This window comes from Notamacropus eugenii, chromosome 1 (assembly GCF_028372415.1).
Source record: "Notamacropus eugenii isolate mMacEug1 chromosome 1, mMacEug1.pri_v2, whole genome shotgun sequence".
Classification (NCBI taxonomy): Eukaryota; Metazoa; Chordata; class Mammalia; order Diprotodontia; family Macropodidae; genus Notamacropus; species Notamacropus eugenii.
Window position 1 is genome coordinate 494,826,542 of NC_092872.1, and position 15,815 is coordinate 494,842,356.

The following is a 15,815-nucleotide window of genomic DNA, read 5'->3' on the forward strand; positions in this document are numbered from 1 at the left end:
AAGTAGCCAACATATCAAAAGACTTTGACTTATATGCAGTATCCCACACCTGTGGACCCTCACTTGTATAAAGGAGAGGATATCTACTTACAATCTCTTCTTTGACATGAAACTTGATGATTATAATTGGGCAGCATTCAGTTTGGGTTATTTTGTGTCTTTTAATTTAAATGATAGTCATTTTATGTTTTTCTGGTTCTGCTTAATTAACTGCATCATTTCATGTCCTCCCCTGGTTTTCTATATTCATAATATTCATCATTTTTATACCAAAGTAAGATTACATTATATATATATATGTATATTCATGTATAGGAATTTTTGCCAATTAATTCTCAGTTGATAGATTTTGTTTTTCATTCTTTGTTACTACAAAAAAGCCCTGCTATAAATGTTGCTGTATATGGGCATCTTTCTTTTTGTCATTTATCTTCTTAATGTATATATCTGGAAGTGAAATTTCTGGGACAAAGGATATAGACATTTTAGTCACTGTTTGAGAATATTCCAAATTACTTTCCAGCATGGTTATCCCATTTCACAAGTCCACCAATTCAATTTAGTTCACCAAACATTTATTAAGTGCCTATTCAGGCACTATAATAAGCACTGTGTGTGTGTGTGTGTGTGTGTGTGTGTGTGTGTGTGTGTGTGTGTGTGTTCATTCTCCATTTTTGAAGAAGACTATGACATTAGAGAAATGATGACATGATTTGCCCTTGACTTTGTTTTGTGTGAGGGAAGGCTGTGCAAGGTCAGCAGCCTCACTTTCTCCTCCTGACCCATCTGGATCCAGTGACCAGATACTCATCAGGATGACTGGAGACAGCCCAGGATGCAGTGGGAGATCTTGCCCTTTTTAGGCTAAGCACAGGTGATATAAAAAGAAGCAAAAGATAATACCTTCCTTCAAGGAGCTTGCAATCTAATGGGGACAACATGCAAACAAAAAGAATACAAAGCAAATAATATGCAGGATAAATAGGAAATAATTTAAATGGGGAAAGAGCTGGAATAAAAAAAAAGATTATGTAAGGCTTCCAGTAGAAAATGAGATTTTAGTTGGGACTTAAAGGAATCTAGAAAGGATAGTAGTAAGAGTGAAGGAGGGAGAACGTTCCAGGCATGGGGAACAGTCAGAGAAAATGTCTTCAGCAGAGAGGAGGAGTGTTTTTTTCATGAAACAGCCAGGAGGCCAGTGTTACTCAATCAGAAAGTACATGGTGGGGAGCAAGGTTGTTGTTGCTGTTTGTTCTTCATTCTTGAGGGGACCATGACCAGGAAGGTGATGCCATGATTTCCAGGTGAATTGGGTTTAAGTAAGGGAGGGCTATACAAAGTCATCAACCTTACTTTTTCCTCCTGAGTGATCTGGGTCCAATGGCAAGATGTAGCTCAGGACAATTGGAGATGATCTCCAGCTCTCAGAGCTAAAAATTCCATAGATGAAATTCAGATCAATATATAAACTAAAAACTTTTAGTAAAGGAAAATATTCAAATAAAAGGTTGTTCCAAGAGAAAATTGGACTCAGAGGTTCCCCAACTTTATTTGGCCTACTGTGCCCTTTAAAAAAAAATTGGAAATCTACTATTTTTTATCCTCTAACCATTTTTTGTTTTGAAATTCCCATCATTTCAAACTACTACTGCCCCTGGGGTGGTAGTAATACTACCATTTTGGGAACATATGGATTAGATAATCACCAAGATTCTCCATGCCTATTGCATACAATATGAGTTATTAATTAACAAGAAAAAGATTGAAGACTGGAAAGGTAGGAGGTAACTAGGTTAGGAAGGGCTTTGAATACCAAACAGAAGATTTTATCTTTGTTTCTTGAGGCAGTAGGAAGCCATTGGAGTTTATTGAGTGGGAGGTGTCATTAAAATGATATTTTTAGGAAAATCACTTTAATGCCTGAATGAAGGATGGATTGGAGTGGGGAGAGACTTAAGAAAGACAGGTCTACCGGCAGGCTATTGCAATAATCCTGGTGTAAAATGATGAGGGCCTGCACTAGAGGGGTGACAGAAGAGAGTATTCAAGAGATGTTTCAGGTCATAGCAACAGATTGGATACTGGGGATGGGATAATGAGGAGTCCAGGATAACTCCTAGGTTTCCAGCCTGAGGAACTAGGAGGATGGTTTTGTTTTCTACAGTAATAGGCAAGGTAGGAGGTAAGGAGGGTTTAATGGAAAAGACTTCTGTTTTATACATACAGAGTTTCAGATATCTACTGGACATCTATCTAGTTTGAGATGTCTGAAATTTGTTAGTGTGATTTATCTTTACGCAACCTCTCTGTCATTGATTATTCCCATCCTTTACCTTCTTTGACAGTTTGTGAGGTTTAAGTTGAAACCTCAGGGTTGTTTTGATTCCTGATATTAGTGATTTTGAACATTCTTCCATCTTAATGGCATGCAATTCTTTTGACCACTTATATTTTGGGGAAAGACTTTTTGGTCTGTTGTACTAGTTCATATGTATTTTGGTTATCAAACTCCTGTCAGAAATATTTGATACAAAAATTACCCTCTCCTACCCCTCCCTCCCCCCTCCCCCCACCGTTTACTGCTTCTTCTCAATTCTAGATGCATTAATTTTTGTTCATGTAAAAACTTTTCAATTTCATGTAATCAAAGTTATCTAGTTTATCTTTTGTCATTTCCTCTATTTCTTGTTTGGTTAAGAACTTACCCTCTAGAATAATCACCATTTATTGTTTTGCTCGCCCTCGAAATTTTATCTCCCACTGGGTGAACTTTGCTCTGGCTGCCCTCAATGCTTGGAATGTGCTCCTTTTTTCACATCAGCCTTTCGGCTTCCTTCAAGACTAAGTTCAAATACTACCTTTTTCAGACCTATCTTGGTCCTTCCCTTTGCTCTAAGGTAGTAGTATTTTCCTCTCTAGTGTTACTTTTCTCTACTTTCTACATATCTCTTGTATATCTATTTATTCAATTCTCAGAATGTAAGGTCTTTGAGGGTAGAGGATTATTTTTAAGCCTTTTCTTTGTGACTTTGGTACTTAACTCCTTTTGGTATGTGGTATGCTTGCTTGACTGATTGAGTCTCGTATGGTTATAAATTCTTTATAAATTTATCTTCTTATTAATTTTTTTCCTTAGACCATTGCCTACCATTATCAGTAATTTGTTCAAAACAGTATTAAATTATTTTAGTAACATTTTATATCTTTCTCATTCTTTCTAGCTTTATACTAATCCTGATCTTTGCTCTGACAAATTGATGATCTTGCTACACAGATGACTAATTCAGGAACCATGATCCTATCAATAATTTCTGTCTGTATCTAATCAGTTTCATTTTTTGTTATGTTACTTGTGGTTCAACATGTCTAATTTTAAAAAATAACCTACTACAATTAATAAAAATTGATTTTTCTCTTCCCAACCCCTATAGGAAAAACAAAAGGAAAATAAAACATTTGTATGAAGTATACATATTGAAGCAAAACAAATCCCCACAAATCCCCACATTGGCTGTGCCTCCCAAAAAAACCTCATTCAGCACCATTAGTTCATCACTTATTTGTTAGGAGGTAGGTGGCATACTTCATTACTGTTCCTTTGGCATGATGGTTGGTCGTTTCTTCTTTCAGAGTTCTTATGGCATTCAAAGTTGTTTTTCAAGTCTAAATGGCTCTGGTTATACATCCCTCTGCATCCATTTATAGTCTAAAACTCTCCTCTTGATTTCTTATGAAACAAATATTCCATTTTAATATTCCATAATTTATGTAGTCACTCCCAGATTGAAAGTTTGCTGTTCTCTGCTTCCATAAAAAGAGGTGCTATAAATCTTCTCATACATGAGATATCTTCCTCTTTTTGAATTTACAGTTTAGTAATGTCATGGACATAGTTATTTTCCAGAATGGCTATACCAATTCGCAGCTCTTCTAATACTGCGTTAATGTCTCTGTTTTCCTTTCTAACTTTCTAACTTTCTAACAATTTTTTTTTCTTTTTTTGTCATCTTTATCAATCTGATGGCTGTACGGTAGAACCTAAGAGTTGTTTTGCATTTCTCTATTAGTAATTTGGAGCATTTTTCTCATGGTTACTAATAGCTTGAATTTCCTCCTTAGAAAACTGCCTGTATATTTTCTGACTGTTTATCATTTGGGAAATGGCTCTTAATGTAATAGACTTCAATCATTTCCTTATATCCCTTTTCATCCTGTCCCCTCCAACATATTGCCCCTCTGTCATTCCCACTCTTTCATTTTTTTCAATTTTTCCCTATCTACTTGCTCACTTCCTACTGACTACGTGTGTGCCCATATCTCCCTTATCCTGGAAGACACTCTCACTTGGTTCTTCTATCACTCTTATATATCATAGAATCTCAATGTGAAAAGACAAATCAGTTCAATCAATCAAAAATATTTATTAAGTATTTACTATATGCCAGTCACTGTGCCTAGTCACAGCTTCTATATCTCTTCTGCTCTTTGTGTCTAAATGCCTCAAAAAACTCTACAATAGCTGTTCTCTCTGTCTGTCATTTCTAAACCTTCTTCTGGACCATTCCCTTTAACCTTGGGAGTCCCTTAGAATTCTGTCTTAGGTCTTCTTCTCCCTCTGTATCTCTTCACTTGGTGATCTCATCATCTTCCATGAACTTAATGACCATCTCTATGCTTATACACAACGTATCCTGCTCTTTTCTTCCTCTGACCTCCAATCTCACATCTCCAACTGCCTGTTAGACATCTTTGTCTCAGTATGTCCAAAACAGAACTCATTATCTTTTGTCCTAAATCCTCCCCACCTCCTACAGGGCAACTCCAGTTTGGAGTGGTTTGCGTTTCCTTCTCTAGCTCATTTTACAGATGAGGAACTGAGTCAAACAGGGTTAAGTGACTTGCCCAGGGTCATACAGCTGGTAATTGATGCTAGATTTGAAGTCAGCTCTTCCTGACACTAGGCCCTCTATCCCTCTATCTACTGTTTTAGTAAAGAGCTTAATGAAATTATTACTTTACATTATGCTTGTGTTGGGAGAAAGGACTGACATGTCTATAATGTCAGATGTAATTAACATATCACATATTTGAAAGGTTATCACATGAAGAAATTCATGTGATAACCTTTGGTGTAGTTTTACATAGTTCCAGAGGATAGAGATAGAACCAGTGGATGATAGTGCAGATTTAGGCTTAATGTAATGTTTTTCTTATTCTGTTTTATGTTGTAATTACTTTATATTTGTACATGTGTTGTCAAGTTACAAGCATTTATTGAGTATTATGGTTTTTATTTATTCTTTTATTGAGTAAATTATTATGTTCTAAACACTGTGCCTAACACAAATTCAAAAACAAATTCAAGCAAAATGCAAGAAAGTCCTTACCTTTAAGGAGCTTAGTTGCTAATAGGGGAAGACAATACCCCAAAGGACATAAAAAAATGGAGTAGAGTAAAGGGGGAAGGAACCCTGTGCTGTAATAGAGAAGTCCAGAGGAATGTAGCCTTGTGAGAAGAGATGATTGGCCTGCATTCTTTCCTTAAATAGGGGTTCTAGGAGGAGACCTTCAGCATCCAATCAGAGAGAGACCCCAGGGCTAGAGTGTACTTCAGAGATGAGATTTAGGGACACAGTGATCTTTCAGATTGAAAAACTTTCTGAGCATTATGGAGAAGAAACCCAGAGGTGTGCAGCTTTCTCACTCTTAGGCTGTTTTGTGACCTCCATGAGGAGAGTGGAAATCTTAATTATCTGATTTCATTTCTTCCCTGTGCTATCAGATGTACCTTATAGATGCTTTAAAAAGTTACTTAATATTGAAAGAATGAATGAATACATCAGTGAATGAGACAGCTTTTAAACAGAGCTCTCAGCAATGGAATGAACAGCTAAATGAACTAGTGAATTTCTTGTCCTTCAGCATCAGGGTGACCACTTGCCAAGAGTGTTGAAGACTGGATTTCTGCTGCAGGTAGAGACTGAATTATATTGTAAGCTCCTTGAGGGCAGGGACTGCTTTTTGCCTCTTTTTTTGTATCCCTAGCTGTGACTAGGCACAGTGACTGGCATATAGTAAATACTTAATAAATATTTTTTGATTGATTGAACTGATTTGTCTTTTCACATTGAGATTCTATGATTCTGTCATTCAGGCATGAATTTGACCTCTGGAATGTCTGCATTTATGTTATAGTTTATTGTAGGAAAAGGAAGCTACTATATGACACCTTTTAAATTCACATTTTGTGATATGCAGGTATTTTACTATTTTTTAAAGGGGAGGTTGATAGAAACTAGGGCTTACAAATTGTAATTTGTTCCCAAGGAAAAGGTTTAACATGTTTTCCCCCAACTAGTGAGATCTGTGAACATGAGCTTGAGTTTATATCGGTCAGGAGCTGCATTTTTAAGTTACTTTTTATTTATGGGGAATACTGTTAGCCATGTTTTTTTGTACTTTTATTAAGAAAACTTAAGTAGTGTCTGGAGTTCACTTTATCTGTAGCTTGTAGGAATAGCATTCCAGTGGATGAGATCAACACAGTTTTCTTAGGCAGTTTTGTGTTGTGACCTTCAAAATTTTTTTCAAAACTTAAAAAATCACTTACACACACACACACACACACACACACATCCTAGACGTTTCTCCTATAGCTAGTAGGTTGAAATAAGAGTGAAGATAAACTACTTTACAAATAATATTATTTGTGATGTTGGAGAATTTCAATTCCCACAGAAACTTTCACTGTATATATTACTACTAGTTGTCTGTTGGATGCTAAAATTTCAATGATGATTCTGAAGTAATGCTACTTAACTGTTTGTAGTGTTGAATGTAATTTGGCAAAGTGGAACTTCAGTTGAATTTTGTTTCTTCTTTTTAGTACTAAAGCAACATGGATTTAAAATTAATGAAATCTTTTAAGAGTTGGAAGGGACTTTAATGGTGATGTAATAAAATAAGGCATTTTCCTTATCTTTCATTTTAAGTAATTCTGTTAAAAAAATGAAGTGAGGGATCTTGACTCACTTTTCAGTGATTAAGGTGAAGTTTCTTTTGGTGGTCCTGAATTATAATCATCTGATTATAGCAGTCCCATGGAAGCTATTCTGTGCTTCCCCTCCTCTGACATTTACTTTGACCCCCCAAATAGGACCTTGGTTTGGCAAGGGTTTACTAGAAAGCGCTAAGGATCAAAGAAAAACACACCATTTGGAATCAGTAGTTGTAGATTGAGGTAGTACCTTTCATCTTAGCCTAGATAATTTAAGTCCTGAAAGGACTTTCCTGGGACAGAAAGAGGCAGATAAATATTGAAACACCATGGAAAGGTCTGCCTTGATGATATCATAAACATTGCTTGATATAAGAGGTACCTATGTTGCTTGGCAAGAAACCTCTCTGGAACCATTAATGAGATACTTGGGACAACCCAGTCAATGAACTACAGGTAACCTCATAATGCCATTGATGTTATCAATAATGATGCAATTGACAATAGTAAAGAAAAAACCCAAGAAAAAAGCATGACTAGTTGTTAGTGACTTAATTTTGGCGCCTAGGGATCACTGCATCCTGAGAAAGGTTGGGGAAGCTCAGGATCAATGACGTCAAATATATCTTGTCAACATCCCTATAATCAATAATTATTCATTTATTGGTTCTCATGGATTCAGTTATCATTTCTAGGGCAAAGACTCTTAGATTTTTATTCATCCTAGTCTCTCTCCTGAGATTCAGACCCATATTAATAAATGCTTATTGGTCATTTTGAATTGGATTTCCCATAGGCACCTGAAACTCAACATAACTAAAATAGAACCCATTTATCTTCTCTCATTGTAGTGATTCTGAAATCTCCAATGCTAATAATGGACAAACCTCTTTACTCGTCTCCAACTGCCTACTCCTTTACTCTTGTCCACCTTAGCACAATTCCTTCAAAATCCCACTTTAGTACTATACACTTTTTCTACTGTGCTCTTTAGAATCCTTGCTCCATAACTAACATACATAGTTACATCTTAAACCTCTTCCTTTCTTATCTTACTTTAGTCACTCACTTGAATTCTTGTTCCCTTTTGATGACACTGCTTCCTTTTGCCAGCTTTTCCAGTAGTAGTTGCACTTTAACTCATTACTTCTGATATGTACTGGTTAAGGTGAGGATCCTTTTCTCTTGAAAAATTAAAAAAAAAATACATGCTTATTTATATGTTTGATTTTTATATCATCTAAATTGCTCCTATATCCCTTTCCTTCTCCCTCTGAGAGCTATGCATTATAAAAATAATTTTTAAAAGCATTTTAAAAAATTTGAAGTTAAAAACCAAAAAAAATAGCATTTCCATACATACTGCAGGACATAAAAATATGATTCCATATGAAACTGTGACTACATTTTATATTGCTCACTTTTCCTAATATTTTTTACTATTAGTTGCCCCTTCTGAACTCTCCCTTTTTCATTATCATTAAGCAACCTCTTTTCCTTTGAGTTTCATTCCATCCAAATGGTAGCTGTATTATCTAGTGATGTCAAAGACATTAATTATCCTTCCTTTCTCAGTGAGTTCAGTGCGTTCTCACAGTCTTTTTTTTCCTACCTTACTTCATGCTTTCGTGCTTGTGGACTTCAACATATTTACTGATGCTTCATTAAATACACTATCTTCCCACTTCCTCAGTCTTTTCAGTTTCCGTGACCCACTCCAATATGTCACCTCAGCTATACACAGAGATGATAAATCATATCCTTGATTTATCATCACACACGTTCATCTTCCATGTTGATGAACTACAAAATTCCTTTATCTGATCGTATCATAATCGTTTATCATTCCATCTTTTCTTTTAATTGGTAAGTCCTTTTTTCTTTGTTCTCACTAGCACTTTAGTCTCTGTACGCCTTAATTCTTTCTTAGGCCATCACCCCTACAATGGCCACATATGCCTCCTTTCTGTATGTTGACTCCATGGTGAACCAGTTCACCTTTTTGCTATCTTTTTTTTCTAAAGTCCCTCATCCCCTTGTCCTTTGTCATCTATATCTTGCCAAACACCAACCCTGGATACCCTTCCATTCACATTCTACTGAACAGACCTAGGAGATGTTATAAAACCACTATGATTTTATTCACCAAACATTTGTATTTTATAATCTTATCTGCAGGAAGCAACTCAATGATTCAGTGGATAGAGAGCTGGGCATGGAGTCAGAAAGTTGTTGTTCAGTTATTTCAGTCATGTGTGATTCTTTATGACTTCTAGGGGTTTTGTGGAAAAGATACTCGAGTGGTTTGCCATTTCCTTTTTCTGCTCATTTTATGGATGAGGAAACTGAGTCCAACAGGGTTAAACGACTTGCCCAAGATCACGCAGCTAGTAAGTGTGTGAGGCCTGATTTGAACTCAGGAAGATGAGTCTTCCTGACTCCAGGACTGGCACTCTACCCATACTGCCACCTAGCTACTCTAGTCAGGAAGATCTGAGTTCACATCTGGTCTCAGACACTTAACTAGCTTTGTAACCCTGGGCAAATCACTTAATCTGTTGCCTTAATCCACTGGAGAAGGAAATGGAAACCACTTTGCCAAGAAAATTCCATGGACAGTTATTGGCATGATATGATCCATGGGGTCGCAAAGAGGCAGACATGAATGAACAAGAACAGAACTTAAGTGGGTCCTTGCTGCAGTAAGGCAATCATCCTGCTCTTCCCAAATTGATTCAATCCATTCTCTTAAGGAAATTATTCTTAACTTGTCATTTCTTATCAAACATTCCGTTCCTTCTCCACTCTTCCCCTTGCTTTCTTTGCTTAGCAATTTCACCTTATATTTCTCCCCACCTATATTGGAAGTCATTTGTTGTATAAGAGATCCCCTTTTTCTTCCTCCTCTTGTATCATTCAAACATCTTCCTCACTATATTCTCTATGGTCTCAGATGAAGAAATGCCTTGCTAATTCACTCTGCATGCACCCTTGATTCCTTCCTCTCCAATTTTCTGCTTGAGATTATCCCTAACATCATTCCCACCCTCTCTTACCTTCGTTCTTTCCTTATCTACTGGCTGTTTTTCTGCCGCTTACAAACAAAATTCTCTCTCCCCCTTCTTTAAAAATCCTTAATTAACTGTCTTCTCTCTACAATCTCTCATATCATCTCTCCTTGACTATATTGTTTGAGGTGGCTATCTACACTGTGTGCTTCCCCCCTCCCCCCCCCCATCTCTTATTTAATTTGAAACCCTCTGCCGCCTAATTTTTAAATCTCATCATTCAACTGAAACTACTCTCCAAGATTTCCTTTGGTCTTTTAATCACCAAATCTAATGGCCTTAAATCCTCATTCTTGACATCTGACGACGTCGATTGCCCTCTTCTGGATACTCTCTCTTCTGTTAGTTTTTATGACATTACTACTTGGTTCTCCTCCTATCTCTCTGAATCTTTCTCCTTAGTCTCTGTTAGTTCTTTGTTACCTATCATCTCCCATGAATTCATTTATTATCTCCATGCAGATGATTTCCAGATACACACAGACATATAATACATACACATGTACACATATATATCTCTATCTCTGCATCTCCAGCCCTATCCTCTTTCTTGAGCTCCGGCCTTGTATCACCAACTGTCTTTTGAAAATGTTGAACTGTATGTCACGTAGTCATCTTAAACTCAACATGTCCAAAACAGACTTACTATCTTTTCCTCTCAGTTTCCTCTTCTTCTGAACTTCTGTTCTTGTTGAGGGCATTACATCCTCCTAGGAACCCAGCCTCATTCTCATCCTTAATGCCTCATTCTCATTCTTTCTACATACCCAGTTTAATTGCTAATTCTTGTCATTTCTACTTTCCAGCATCTCTTATATAGGTCCCCTTCTCTCCACTCACTTAGCCACTGCTGTCCTGGATTATTGAAATAATTTTTTAATTGTTCTACCTGACTTTTAGGCTCTCCCCCTTATTATGCGCCTTCTCTAATCAGCTGCCCAAGTTTCATTTATGTGTAGGTTTGCCCATGTCTCCCTCCAAAATTCCTCCCTCCATTAAATTCCAGTAGTTTCCTTTTACCTTATGGTTAAGATACAGCTTTGAACACCTCTTTCTGGTATTTAAAGCTCTTCACAATAAGGAATGTTCCTATTTTCCCATCTTCTTTCACATCACTTTTCTCCATGTTGTACTGGTGTACTGGCAGCTCCTCACACATGATGATAATTCCCCTTCTCCATGCCTTTATATAGGCTGTCCCCATTGCTGTAATACTCTCCTCACTTATCTCTATTTCTTCAGCTTCCTAGCTTCTTTCAAGAATTAACTCAGAAGCCATTTTCTTCAGGAGTCCCTTCTTTCCCAGTTCTTACAACTACTGGTGTCATCCTCTCCAGGTTACCTTGTATCAACTTTGTATGTATCTTGCATATTCTCGTTGATATACTTGTCTCCCATATTAGAATGATAGCTGTTTAAACCTCTTTTTTTCTATCCTCAGTTATTAATTCAGTAATCACTTTATAGGAATTTGCTGATTGTTTGGAAATGATCTTTTCCTTCTCTCAGATTTCTAATTGTACTTTGTTTGGATCTTTCCTTTTTTTCCTTTCATACTCTGCTTTGTACCATAGTTATTTATTCTCAAATCTTATCACATTAGATTATTAGTTATTTAAGGCCTGTGTCTTACTTTATCTTATTGTTCCAAGTACCTTGCTAAAGACCTTTTACTTTTTTAGGCTTAATGACTATGTACTGAAGTAACTTGAAATACTGTGCCGCAGGGAACACCTGGTAATTGTTTGACACTAGGAGCTTGTAGTAGAGTCAGTGTATAGGGTTTTGTTTGACTGTAGCAGAACTGAGGAAGCAGTTGAGAAAAGTGTACAGTAGCATGTGGTGGGTTTTGCAGGGGGAGGAATGAGTTAAGTGGTGGTGTGGTAGTTGATCCATTCATAATGAGCTTCCTTAGCCTTTTTAATGCAAAAGTAAAAATGAGAGCAAAGTATATCCCTATATGCTATCTATTTAGTGCTGTTTGCCATTTTCCTGATTAGTTATTTCTCAGAATGGGGAAGGAATATTGTATTTTTAGTGTATCTCAGTGTTATTTTTCAAGTAAAAATTTCCTGTTACTGAACTTGTAGGATTTATTGACTTACTTTCCAGAGATGTATACTGGTATTAATGTTACATAATTTTCTTTGCAGATTTATTCATTGTAAACATGAGCTTTGCCTAGGGTGTGTTTATTTTAAATCAATATTATTGCTAATTCACAGCAATTAAATTCCTTTTATATACATTATGTTAAACTTCATTAATTACATATGTCTGCATGAAGTACATTTTTATTTGATACATTACAAACAAGGCACAGGTTTAGGTTTTGCTTTTAGAAGATACGTACTTTTACTTAAAACAGGTATTTTTTTCAAATTTTATTTATCAAAGTTAAGTACTTACTGTTGATGGAACTTTATGTTTTTTTGTTTTTTGGGTTTTTTTTTTGACAAGTTACAAAGAGGTTTGGGAATATTTTTGCCTTGCTCCATTAACAGGACACTAACCTTTGCCCATAAATCAGTTAATAAGCATTTATTAAGTACTTACTGTGTGCCAGGTATTTTTCTAAGTGCTGGGTAACATGTTTAAGTTTTACTGTGTTATATTCACTTTGATAAATATCACAGGTGAATGATAAGCAGTATGAATGCAGAAAATTTTCAAAAATATTTTTTTGGTGTGTCAGTTTTTGAAAACGATGAATGTGGGATTGTTGGGAGCAATGAAACAAAACAGATGAGAGGTAGTGAGCAGATTTGCTTCTGAAATCCTTTTTTGAGTCTCCTTCCCCATGTTAAAATTATTTTAGCCAGTTACCTCCCCTCTCCCTTTGGTTTACTGTTTAAAAAGAATTGACTATGTTGTAAAATGTACTCTATGGTCATAGGTATATGCACATATGTACATATAGAATATATATATTTATATTTACTGGTCTTAGATCAAGTAATCTTGATTTCTCATTTCAGATGTTATACTATGTGGAGGAAGTCTTGACTAAAAAAGCTTTAATTAGACATATAGTGATGGAATAATATTTCATTTTAGGATTTTCAGGGAGCTAACCATTTCATGCCTGATACATTGATAAGCTCTAAAATGAGCCTTGAATGCAGCAAACATTTCTACTGATAACTCTTTTTAGCCATGTCTGCCTATGCATCTGTTGTTTCACCTTCAAAATTTGTAGGAATTTAAAGCTCAAAAGGGTTCCTTTCATCTTGTTGCACACAGTAGGATTTTTAAAAAATCCCAACCCGTGTAAGTGAAGTTTGTTTTAGATCCTATCAGTGGCTTTTTTAAGGCCACATCAGATGCCAGAATTTCTAAATTTAGGATCTCCAGGTCACTTGCCATTTTTTTTTTTTAAGATTCCTGCTAGGAAATATAGATCTGTCAGACAGAAATGATGAGGTGTGTTATTCTCTTTTTTCATCCCTACCGACAATTTGTAGTGAGCTTACTTTGTGCGTGAATATTTAAAAATTCAGGAAAGTTCTCCAAATATATTCCATATGCCAGTCCTTTCCTGTATAAGGAGATGGCTTCTATTTCTTGAGAGCTGTTACCTCTGCCATTTAAATATCTTGTCAGATTAAGGAAATTATCTGATGGACAGAAAAGCAAAAGAAATTTAGAAATATGAATTCTATTGAAAACAAAGATTAGCCATTCTTTAAAAGGTAAATAATCTCTTTCTTCCTCCACTAGGAGAGCTGAAAATTCTGAAAATAATGGGATTAAACAAAAACCCAATACACAAAATGTATTCTTTGCCCTACACTCCCACGAAAGTTTTTTTTGTGATGTTCTTTTCTTAACTGGGAAATGCTGAAAGCACCCTCAAACACTGAGTATCTTTCTGAGCCAGGAGTTTAAGTAATATTATAGTTTATAGACTGCAGATAACACTTGAAAACAGACAAATGACATATAGTTCCTCAGTAACCAAGTGACTCACTAGAAATTATGCTTTTGGAGGACAGGAAGACACAGGGTATATGCAGATAACCACCTCAGTGTGTTTAATTGAATACAGAAGGCTGTTTTTAAAACTTAAATTATTAGAAACCAAAAAGCCATTAGTAAAATTCACTTCAGCTCCTTTCCAAAATGGCTTTGATCATTTGTTTTAGTTCTAGGTAAGGGGAGTCATTGAAGAGTTAAGTTTCTTACCTACCTTTACGCCTGAAATATCGGTAATATTTTGCTTTGGACTCTGTCTCAATACTTAGAATCTGGGGAAAAACAAAAAGTTCTTTGAGGTTTTTTAGGAGCCATGCAGATTGTGTTTGTTTCTATGTCCTAGCTATGAAATGGCTGCAGTTTCCACTACCGGGATGAAATGGTCTCCTCTTTGAGAAAGAAAACTGACAATGTCATTTGAACCTGTAGAGGGAGCTAGGTCATGTGGTCTACAGCAGAATTGTTCATGTGTTGTTCAAGGAAACAGCAAGAATTATTTGAACCTCCAGAAAACTTAAGTACCCTAACAATATACAACCAGAATCTTAGCCTAAGAATGAGTTTTGATAAGACTACAAGTTGATTTTGTTGGAAATATAGCAGAACTCAAGAACTGTGTGTGTCTGCATGTGTTTTTACATTTCATGCTAATATAATTTTACTGATGGATGTAGTGCGACTTTGAACTATTATACATATTCATTGCAGAGGAAGATTTCACCTCCCATCCCCACCCCCTTCCTTCTTTGAGCTGTAAGGTATTGTTCTTTTGTGTAGCATGGTATTCTTTAACCAATTTATTTGTAACTTTGGACATTGCTTAGTATAAGGAACAAAGTGGTTTGGGCAAGTTCAGTTGAATGCAAGCTGCTTTTGTTTTTGCCACCCTCTTGTTATGTTTGAGGTCCTGATATCCTAGTAATATTATTTGGAGATCAGGCTTGAGATTTTGAAGCTGATTAAAATCTATAGTGATTTTTCCCACATAGGTTTTTTTTTCCCCTAAGGATGTTATTAATAAAAACGTTGTTGGCTCTGAATGGTGATAATGATATCTGTATATTTCATTGTTAACAAAGACAATGACTAGTAAGTCCAGGCCAGTCATTTTCTTTCTAGATTTGATGATTTAGAATAAATGCTATTTTTTTTGGTCACTAGTTTTTAAAGAATTTTTGCAGAAATTAACCAGAATCCACTTAGTATTTTATGTCAATTATAGAATTTATAGAAGAATTTATTCTAATAATAGAATAACATTTCTAGAAATAAGTTTATATTTTTTTTATCTTGATATTCCAAAGTGCTTTTAAAAAAATACTTTCCTGCTTTTAATGTTCTCAGCCTCTAAGTTATCAGTACGGACCTGAACATTTTTACCTTGTAGTGATAAAACTTGTTTGAACCCAAAAGAAAATGACATTGTTGTTAGTATTGATACAACATATGGCAGGCTGCTGTTTTAACATTTCCTACCTGGTACACATGAATGAACAAGATGGTCAAATAGACTCTTGGCAGTTGGAAATTATTTGTTTCTAGTTTGTGTTGGTAAAATTGGAACAAAAATGTTGTAAGAAAAAAAGGGGATCTTGTTTGCTGTGCTTTTGGACCTTATTTTGGAAATTGTAGACCTTGTTAAACAAATCACAGTTTTTCTTTTAAGCGTATTATAGATTTGTAATGCATGATACTTTTTTTTAAAAGCTATACCATTTTCTTATTCATCTGTCATATATACTGCAGATTTTGAGGCAAACTAATGATTGGATTTT

The 15,815-nt window shown here is 35.7% G+C and overlaps 1 protein-coding gene across 19 annotated transcripts in view; it reads left to right on the forward strand.

Moving 5' to 3' along the window:
* Window positions 1-15,815, forward strand: part of EHMT1 (euchromatic histone lysine methyltransferase 1) — a 300,206-nt gene that overhangs the window by 86,660 nt on the left and 197,731 nt on the right. The window lies entirely within an intron of this gene.